Below are 11,089 nucleotides of genomic sequence, written 5' to 3' on the forward strand. Positions count from 1 at the left end.
CCAAGGTGATATTTAATGAACACAGCAGCTGTCACCACGATGCCCAAATGCTAACTTAGCCTTTCCTAGTTTCATCTATAGGCAAAGCATGTTGTGGTAGAACTTGCATTTGCTGTCTCCTTTGTTCTAGAGCTTTTCCTTGCTGGATGCGCTGTGTGTGAAAACATTAGCAATCTCCAGTTCCTCTATACAAGAAATGATGTGGTGAATGCGTAGGCAGTGGCAAAGTGCCCACTGACTTTGATGGGGCCAGGATTTTACCCAAGAACTTCTTTCTGGCCACAGTCCATTTTAGATGCATGGTTTGTTTCCAGTAAATAAATGCAAACTGGAAGTCATCTGTCCTCTTAAAATGAGCCCTTATTACCTCCTGGATCCAAATGAGGTTTGATTTTAGAAAAAACATCCTCCCTTGGTCCAGTCCTTCAAGCAATGAGCTCTCCCAACATCTGGAAACTTAAAGGGATATATATATATATCCGAGACATTGAAACAATGGTAAAAAAGGAGGCAGGAGGAAAGGAAAGGTGTCCTGTTTGCACATATGTGTATGGCAGCTGGTTGGCTGTCGTCTTAGCTAACATGCCATGTGTGATTTTGGTAGCGCATTGCACCGCTGGCTTAGCACAAGGTCAGCGATTGCTGTCCCAAATGAGTCTAATAAAATTACACAGGTGACCCCAGCTTGCCAAGGGACTTCCATGTGAGAAGACCAGACTGGACAGGTCTGTTTGCCAGTAGATGTGAAATGAACAATTGCTTTCAGGTTTTGGAGGCATTAATGGTGGGAAAGGCTGTCAACAGGGACCTTCATTGTGTGATCTGATGTGGTCAGAGCTGTCCTGCTGTCCAAACCTAATCATGAGAGAAAGGGGGCCAAAGAGAGTCCCTCCAAATGGAGGAGTCACCTGGGAGGTAAAGTAACACTGTGCATGCTGGTTCTTCTGCTTGCGTGCCTAGGGTATGAGCAAACATTTGAAGACATTAAGCCCTATTAAATACAAACCCGTGTTGTGTTTTATTCCTGGGTAGGCTGGCTGTTTGGATTTTTTTTTTTTTTTTTCATTTTCAACATTTTCCTTGTCCCTTATAGTACTTGTCCTTACTCTCTCCTATCATTTTCCCCAGTTTTGCTGTAAGACCTGTCTGATACTGTAGATCTAAAAGAATCAAACTGAAACGTCAAAGTTAGGGTGCTCTATTTTCTGCGCTGGAAGACACCTTCGTGTGCTTTTTTTTTTTTTTTTTTTTTTTTCCCTCGGGAAATAACAATATATTTCTCATAGGAAGGAGGAAATATATTCTGCCAGTCACTGGAGAGTCTGTGTTGGAGCTTACACTGACAGGTGCTGGCTTTTGGAAGGGAGCAGATGGCAGAGAGACATCCCGCAGATCTAATTAAACCATGAGGCCTCACAATAACTATGAAGGAAATGTATTAAGTCCAGCCTCGTCACACTGGGAAGAAGTTCTGTCAGGGTTGCTTGGAGCTTTGGGAAAAAAATTGTGTGTTATTATGATTTATTTTGATCAATTCTGGGTCTTCTCAAGTGTGTCAACAAGGGAGTTAGCAGCTCCGATCCACTCTCACCTCTGCCATCTCCCCTTCAGAATGGGCAGGTTTTGTTGCCAAGAGCAGTTTGTAGGGCTTTGGGAGGAACCAATGTGAAGAGTACAGGAGACAGGAGAAGCAAGATGCTAAACAGTGGCATACAGGATAGGAGGATACCTCCTGCAATAACCCATGGTTTGGACTTCATCCTCTGCTGATTTTCTTTCCTTTTTTTCCTGTCCTTTTGCTGCAACTACATGTGGTCAAGAGGTTACTGCCTCTGTTCTCCCCTCCCTGCAATATGAATGCAAGGGATTCAGATTGTTTAAAAGTCTCATTTTCTAAATGCTACACTGTTAATGCTTGGGAAATGCTAATTATTGCATAATAAAAAGGGTTTTTATAAATTATGTGTTGGGTTTTTTTTTCCTCCCAGAAAAATCTAGCCTTTGTTGAAATCATATGGTTTTTTTTCTTTGAAGCTGCAAACCATTAGGCACTGTATGTGGATAGTGCACAGCCAGATATTATGCATATAACCAAAATATAATCATTAAAACTTCACTTATTAAACAAAGCTTGAAGCTTTTTGTGTAAAAACTATTAGGATCACACATGTACACAAGTATCGATTTGCAAAGTGGTAGGATAACGAGCAATCTAAGGCACACACCGAAGTGCAGATAATGAGACTCCTACTTATTCACATTTCATTAGCTGTATAAAGGATCTAAATCAGCTCTGTTGCTACTTATTCCATAAAGCATTGTCATCACTTTCATTTAAAAATACTGATCTTAGTTCACTATAATTACTGTGTAAAAGCCCTAGATATTGTTTCCAACAGATCAGGTTTACTTTCCTGAACAAAAATGGGTATGGACATCATAATGAGCTATGTATCAACTAGTCAGGTTTATTCACCTCCACAATGGCTCATCTTACTCTGAGAATAAAGGGACTGCTGGCTGACCTTGTGTTTCAGAGTTCATGGGCAGGGAGCCTCTTTTAAAGCATATTTGTCCTCCACCTGGGAGCTGCAGCAGCTGTTGGCTTCAGACAAAATGCAGCCACCGAGACAAAATTCTCCATGTGCAAATGTCTCAGCAGCTCCTGGGAACAGGGAGGTCCCGTGAAATGCTGGAGGTGTGAGGAAGAGGAGGTCTTCATCTCCTTGGGACCTTGCCACAGGACCGTGAGGCTGCCTCTGTGTTGCAACACCTGCACCCTGCAGCGCTCACTGCTACAGCCGCAGCAAGCAAATTACATCTGCACTGTGATGACCTGGAGCAGCTTTGTTGGTGCTTAAGTCTTTACCAGGCAGCTCAGTTACAGTGAGACAGAGGCAGATGGAGAATCTCTTGGTAGCACCCAAAATTCAGGAAAGGTTTAGTTTAGAGCTTTGACTGCAGGTCCAGAAATGCTTACTCCTGCTGTGCTTCTCAGATGTGCAGATGATGGAACATTTATTCCCTCTGGGATGTCCCCAGCTTGGGTGGACTCAGACCGCTCTGCCAGGATACTCCTCAGATCCCTTGCTGCCTTAGCCACAGGCAAGGTTCATTTCAGGATCATCTGGTCCCAGTGGCAGAAGGTGCCATAGTGACCAACAAGAATAACGCTAACTGCTTGACATGGACTGGGACTTGAAGGATCAGGGCTCATGGTCTGCTCATGGTCCATGTACCTCTAAAAGAAAGCAGGGAGTCATGTGTGAGGGAGTGATTATCATCTCACATTAATTTATAATTTATGAAGTGCTGAAGAGCTGATTCATTGTGTGTTCAGTTCATGCTGTGTATATTTCAGCATGTATCCTGGGACAATTTTGATCGGTATGCCCTGCCTATGCAGTATAGCAAGCATCTTCTGTCAATTTGTATTAATTCCTTGATGGGTTATGGACATACATTGCTCCTTGGAACAATTAGCTATCGTGTAGCACTTCTTGCCACACCCCATACCTGGGTTGCCTAGATTTAAAATAATGAAATAAAATAAAATTAGACATCCCAGTGTTAAGTCTGCAGAGATAAAATAGATTCGCTCTCTCTCTGACATGCATTGCCTGGGCAAGTCACTTAGCCATCCTGGATTTATCATCCCAAAGCAAAAATGAGATATAGCCTGTAAGATACTAATCTCAGTGCTGTGAGGATGAAATAGTTATTGTGTGAGATGCTGTAAGGTTCAGCACATCACTGAAGGAAAGCATGGCCTTTTGGCGAAGGCACCAAGTCAGAAAACAGGACCTCCATGCCCTGCACAGGCTCTCTTATGATGCCAAATGGCTCATGTAAGGCTCAAGTGGTTGTTACACTGGGCCTCATAATAGCTAATGCAACCAATATCTGTACCCTATTACTGGACAATTATGTTGGCTCTGTCCTGACTGTTATCTACCATGAGTCTTGTTGGTTTGCTCCAACAGCATGGTCTTGTTAGCTCGATGGCCTATCTCCACCTTAAGACACTGTAATGCTTACATAAAAGTAATCTTATAATTTTCATCCTTCATCAAACCCATAGTTCTCAAATCTTTTGAGTATAAAAATCTAGAGCAGACTCTTCTGAACTGCCAGCCTGACATTTAATAAGTTTTATACACTTTCCTGCCTAAATGTGGTCTATTTAAAAGCAGGATAGCTCCTACGTATTTTCATATAGCATGATAGTTAATGAACATCTGGTTCACTTGTACCCTTCATCCTGAATCTACAACTCATCATAGATGTGAATTATTAAGCGTCATAGTATTTATGTAAGAGATATACCTGCAGCGTAGAAACTTTACTTTTGCATAAAGGTCACTCCAAGTAATGAGTGAAGGATTAAATTGCCCACAGTCTTCCAGCAGGACTGTGGCCAAGATGGACAGAAAATACTGGCCTGGGCTTTTTGTAAAGCTCTGTGTGACCTGTTGCTCTGAAAATATAATACATGTCTTTAATGTAAAATCCACTAAACTGATCAATAGAACATTGCTGCAGAAACATTGGTTTTGGGTCACAATCCTTCTTGGGAAATATTAAACATGACTGAATAATTGCTTTACAGTAGAAAAGAACATGGAAAAAATTGGTTATTTAAACATATTTTTATTGTATGAAAATAATTTTATTTAGTGATAAAGTATTATTTTTTTAAAAGCACATTGATAAGAAATAGATAATTTTTGGGTTTCGTAGCAAAATTTGAAAGCAGGAAAACGTATTTTTCTTTACGGTATCACCAGCCCATTTCTTGAGTAGATTGATTTTTTCTTTCTTGTTTTTAAAGTTTTGTTTATTTATTTATTTATTCAGTTTGCATAGAATTAAGGAGGTTACATAGTTGTGACAATTTTATTTAGAATTCATCCATGTGTCACTGCATTGAGTAGAGCATGAAAATACTTGGGTCATGGTCCTCAGGTGTTACAGACAGAGGTACCTTCACAGGCTTCACTGGCACTATCATGGCTTATACCAATTTGATAATCTAGTAGCTTCACTCAAAGAAGCTTTGGTAGAAATCCTGTTGGTTCATCAGAATACAGATATTGTGCATGACACTGAAGAGTCCTGCTTATTAAAGAAAACAGACAAAAGACCCTGTATGTTTTTAGAGAGACAAGAATCTAAGAGCATTTTGAAATCCTTTACAAGACCACTTTTTGGATCTTGAGGAGCAAGATGTAAATATTTCTAAGTGCTTTTTCAAGGAGAAAAAGGCAGAACCCTTCCTCTTGTGCTTTGCAATTTAATCATTTAAACCTGTGTGGAATTAGGTACAAAATGCTGCTGGACCTACATGGGAGGGATTTTCTCCCCTCCTGCTTTGCACCAGCGATAATGGCTTCCCAAAACGCTTGTTCTGATGTTCCTGTCTTCTATGCCAAATTTCAATCAAGAAACAAACGTTTGCATCCAATTAAGTAAGGAAAAAGTGGACTGATTTTTGCAGTGATGCTTCCATTGAGCTTGTTACATCAATGTAATCTCTGAGCAGTCTCCAAAGGTGGCATGCCAGACAGGTTTTCTTTCCCAAACTGAAGGCTAAGCAGGCTGGTAGGAATGCGGTATGAGCTCTTGGGATGAAAGATGCAGCTGATCACTGCTGTTCCCCCTCCCTGCAGGCTGTGATGGTTTCCAGCCCTCCTATTCAAGCCCAGATATTTACTAATCTTTGACACCCCAGGACTTCATAATGCCAATGCATTTTACACGCACCTGTCAGGCTCAAATCCAACTGACTCATTCAGTACTGGTGTGCCTGACTTCATGCATGTTATATCTATGCTGGCAAATGGTTTGAACTGTCAGGAGTGGGTTGTACTGCAAATGATGGTGATGACCCCGGTCCACACTAAATGCATTGCAATGTGTGCTTATGAGGCTTACTGTGCCCTGGTCCTGTGCACTGAACACCTCTTAGGAGCTGCAGTGCTGTTTCCCATTTGGTTTTGACTCAAGTTGATCCAGCCTGGGCGTGCAAGACCATCCTGTGATATGAACCACAGTACGGTAAGTGGAAACGACTGGGATACTCCTTTCAAAAGTGCACTTGTGATCCAGACTAAAATGTCACAGCTCAATGCACTGATACAGGCAGAAATTTCAAGAGGTAAAATAACGGCAAAACGTCCTGGTGACTTCAGTGGCCCCAGAATTTCACTGAGGTTTGTCCTGAGAAGAAAGCAAGCCCAGGGATTTAAAAGAGTGAATGGGAGGACGGTAACATTTCAGAGATAAATGGATAATGATCGCAAAATCCTAGGGAGACGTTCCCAGGGGGTTCACTTTTAATTGTTATTTTTTGTTATAAAATAGATATATAAGATAAATTTAAATTGACAAACTAAAAAGCAGACTATTTGGAAAATTAACTTTCCCCATACTCCTGTGCTTAGCAAAAGCCCATCAACAGCAGCAGAGATGAATCCCCCAGATTTTGTCTCTAAATGCAAACTGCATTTAGACAACGGATTTTATTAATACCATCTTCATATAAGCTATTGCAATGTTTAATGTTTTGCATTATTTGCATGCTTCTTAGTCCCTTAGGATTCTCAGTGAGGTACATTGCCCAAATTGTATTCCCCTTTCCCTTCTTTCTTAAGCAAAAATGACCTCCCTCCCTCCCTGTTTTCGAAGTGTCCTACCGAGCAAGAAAACATAGCAAGTCATTGTCATCTGTTTGGGTGGGGAAAGGCTGTTCAATGAAATCTGCCCAGAGACATGTCTCCAGGGAAGCAACACAGTGCCGATGAAATTCAGGATGAACCAAACCTCTAGACTAAAAGGACTACAACAAAGCAAAGGAAAAAAAGGAACAGGCATTTAGGCAAATGTCCATTAAAGCGCCTGAACCCTTACAGTCTGTTTAGAAACTTCTTGCCAATTGTAACATTTAATTTCCATACCAATGTCAGCCTTAGATAACATCTCTTCTACTTGATGCCAAACATTATTATTAATTGCTGTCTGAATGTTCATCTCTACGCAGCATTGTGAAGACAGACTAATATCATTGCATTCAGGGACTTAGAGTCAATCCACAGAAATGGGGGGCAAGGACTATTGCAGGGACCTTCTATAGCAGGCATGGGAGTGGATTTAAAGTTTGTTTTCTGGGAAGATACTAGACAATCATCCCTTCTTTTGCTGTGCAAGATTTGTGTTTGGGTCCGAATCTGAACTAAAACTACATTATTGTTGTTATTCTGACTGCTTCCCTGGTTTGGTAGAGAATGAATCAAAAACGTAATTTTCATTTTTACAATTTAATGTATTTCTCCCCTATTTAGCTTATTCTAGTTACTGCCTACTAATCTTTGCTTTTCATAGGAAAATGTAATTACACTTTGCAAATCCTTTCTTTCTTATCTGCTAATTTTTAAGGGTGAGTTATACTGGTAGAAAGATTCCATCAGATTCTTTATTTTGAGCTGTTCTCCATTCTGCTTATGTTTTTTATGATAGATTGACTGTTGTGCTTACATATGTAGTGAAATCTTCAAAGTCTGCTGTTTCTTTCTGAAAGAAAATACAAAAAGAAATGTTCTAAACAGTAAAGAAAATAATTCCTTCCTATCCTGCGCCTCTGACTTCACCCGGTCTCTCTTGCTTGTACTAAATAAAGCTTTTTCTACCAAGGAGGAGGAAAATTAGGATTTTATTTTTCTGCGGGTCTGAATGTACTCTTTTCTAGCCTGATGACTCTACTTCTTTGGAAATCTTTAAATACATCTTAATCTAAAAAGGTACACTGATTAGAGTGCTCCTTCTCTTGTTTGCAATCAGCCTGTGTTTTGTTCCCTGAACTTCAAAGAGTTGATTATATTGTGTCCTGGCTTCTTCTGCGTCTGGATTTTGATCTTGCTGATAATAGCGTAAATAGGAAAACTTGCTTGAAATCACTGTGTCCTGTCAACAAAAATAAGATCTGACTTGGATCTTATTAAGAGAGAACTATATTTGCTCCATGCCTCACACTCCAATTCTCTATTGGTCTTCTGTCTGCCTCCAAATCCTCATTGTAGAGTATCCATCTAGTGTACAAACTCCCCACAAGCTCTAAACCTTAGCTCTAAGTCTTTTATTTGTCACACTTATAAATCCTGTTTCTGGTGCTCCTGCCTTGGGCTTGCTCTATCACCTCTCCATGCCTCTACAGGTTTTTCACCATTCCCTTTTCTAACTCATCCCTTCATCAGAGCTCTCTGTCCTGAGCTACTCAGCTTCTTCAGCTGTTTGATTCACTATAAATAACTCCAGATCTCATCCATCTTTCTCCTCTTCACTGAGTCTTCTTGCTGTGACTAATCAGGACATTACCTGCTGTATGAAATAATGGCTTGCAATATTTTCTTCCCCCCGGGTCACAACGGTGGGCAAATAATCCAGAAGCAGCATTAGGCTTTCCTCTTGTTTGCTCCAGTTTCATTTTTTTGCCACCCCGTGGGAAGAACTGACATGGGGAGGTGTGTGTGAAGACAGCATGTTCCTTGCTGTGGTTCACAGGCAATATCAAGTGAGATAATACAGGTTTCAAAACCTTTATCTTGATACGTCTTTGTGTTAGTGAATTTTATGCCCATAAACACCATGTGATCAGATTATATCATAGGTATCTTGATACGTCTTTGTGTTAGTGAATTTTATGCCCATAAACACCATGTGATCAGATTATATCATAGGACTTGGGTGTTTAAGCAAATCTGTTTTTCTGACCTGCTCCATGGGTGGTTCTAACCTGCAACGCAAATAGATCTCTGGTGGGTTTGATGTGGCCTTGGTTGGTCATTTACTGAAGTGAGATTTTTTTAACTCTCTCAAGAAAAATGTTTCTTCTGTGAATCTTCACTGATTGTGACAGTAACCAAATGACCATTTCCTAGACAGAGCTGCACAACACTTCTCTGCCTCTCTTTTCCAAAAGCAAGGGTCTCAAAATTCTCATTAAGTGGGTTGTGGCTACCATCACCTCATCATACAGACCATCTGCTCACCACCTTCTAACACAGATGACCTTTCTTTGCTGCAATTGTTGGTGTGGAACACCCACACCAAGAAACATTCATATTCTGTTGCCTCTTAATGACATTTGGCAACAGAAAGTGAGAAGAAGTAACCAGCAAGGAAGAGAGCAGTGGAGAACCCTCAGAGAACTTCAGCACAGCGCAGTGTGGGACAAAGGGTGTCTATTTATTTGCTGGAGATGCTTCTCTAAAGGAAAAGCATTATGAGAAAAATCCATTATCTATTGAGAATCAGAAATCATTCAGTGAAAACAGAGTAACGCAATTTACCTATGCTTTTTTTAAAAGAAGTGAGCGGTGGAGATATTTTCCTAGCTCCATGAGAGATTCAAATGCATTCATGTATGTTGTCGGGTTAATAGCATTTCATGGCTCCCTGAGGGTAGCTTGGCCTCATCCCATCCCTGGCAATTCAGTGGAGACTTTCAGCTATCCAAGCACAAGGAAAAGGTTTGTTTAAATAATAAGGAATAGCATAAGGCCAGTTCTGTAGAATTTTTTAGAGCACTATCTTGCAAGACCATTTGTTTATTAATGGCATTCAGCTTAGGGGTTCAGAGGTCAGCCTTGTGGGACAGCAAAGACATTTGGGATCTGCATTCACCTGGAGCTGCTGGAGAGGAGAGATAGTCCTGGAAGGTTCATGGGGGAAACTGGTAGCTGTGAGTTTTGAAAGTTTCTAACTACTGTGAATATTACTGTGTACAACTTGGGCGTTCAAAACAGAGCAAAAAATTTTGTCAATACTGATCAATGGGACTGTATTTACAAGGTTTGTGCTCCCCCATTTTTCTGGAAGAATGGCAGTAAGAATTACTTGGAAAACTCTAGGGGAAATTCTAGTCTTGACAGAGGATACGGGAGTCCTCTCAATGGCTTCATCTCTATGGTGAGACGGCATCTTCCCTAACACCAGTGATCCAAAAGCCTAGTGCCTGGTCCAGATGGGTCACCCAGGGCCTGCCTTAGATGTCTCCCTGCATGCCCCATGGAGGTGCATACCCTCCCACTGGCTGTGGAGGGACTGCTCGGACTAGGCACCTAATGGTTGAATGGTAGATGGGTGAGAGGGGTCCAGCTTTCACCAGCTGGGGCCAGATCTTCAACACAAATCTAATCCCTAAAGACCATGCCTGGGGAATCTTCACAGCTGCTTAAGCAGGTTAAAAGCCTGTGCTCCTTTGAAATCAAAATCCCGATATAGCTGGTTTTGAAAATTCACCGATTTCCAGTCAGCAATGTATGGACCTACAAGTTCTGTGTTTTGTGCTTTTTGGGGTGTTTTAAATCTGTTTTTAAATCATTATTCCAGTCATGAAACAGAGGACAATATTTCCTCTCAAGAAATTCATCCCCAGTTCCACCGATATTAAGAACTTCTCCACATGGTCATTTGCCTTCCTGGGAGCCTCTCTCTTGATGGCATTGATTGCTCTTTGGCTGGAAAGCACAAAATTAAACAGAGAAAAAACTGAAGGGAACTGTCTGAATTTTCTGGGGTAGAAGCAGGGAGGATTCTCCATTTGTTCTTACCCATGTCACTAGGTTAGCTTGATGCTGAGGACCCTTCCCTTAAAAAAACCACAAACCACAAACAAAACCAAACAACCCCCCATACACACATTAAACCCCCCAAAACTCCAAAACCATAAAATATGAAACTGTATTATAAATGGCAGCCATCTGGTTCAACTCTGAGTACCTTCAACATAACTACAAACAATTCTTTTGGGAGTATTACCTTCTGAGAGAAATCACCCAAAATGTGATTTCTATTGCTGACTATAGTCTCACCACAGGCAATTGGAACATAAAGAGCCACATTTGGTCATATCCACATGAAAAATTCTGGAATATCTTGAACTTCTTAGAAAATGTTGACTAAATCACTCAAGTGCTGTAAGAAAATTTGGGAGGCTTGGTTTGGGGAGGAACGGAGGAAGACTTCCCCATAACTGTTACTAACCTTATCTATCCTATGAATTAAATTATGTCCTTTCCACACCCTCTTCCAG

The sequence above is a fragment of the Falco cherrug genome, chromosome 6 (genome assembly GCF_023634085.1).
Source record: "Falco cherrug isolate bFalChe1 chromosome 6, bFalChe1.pri, whole genome shotgun sequence".
NCBI lineage: Eukaryota > Metazoa > Chordata > Aves > Falconiformes > Falconidae > Falco > Falco cherrug.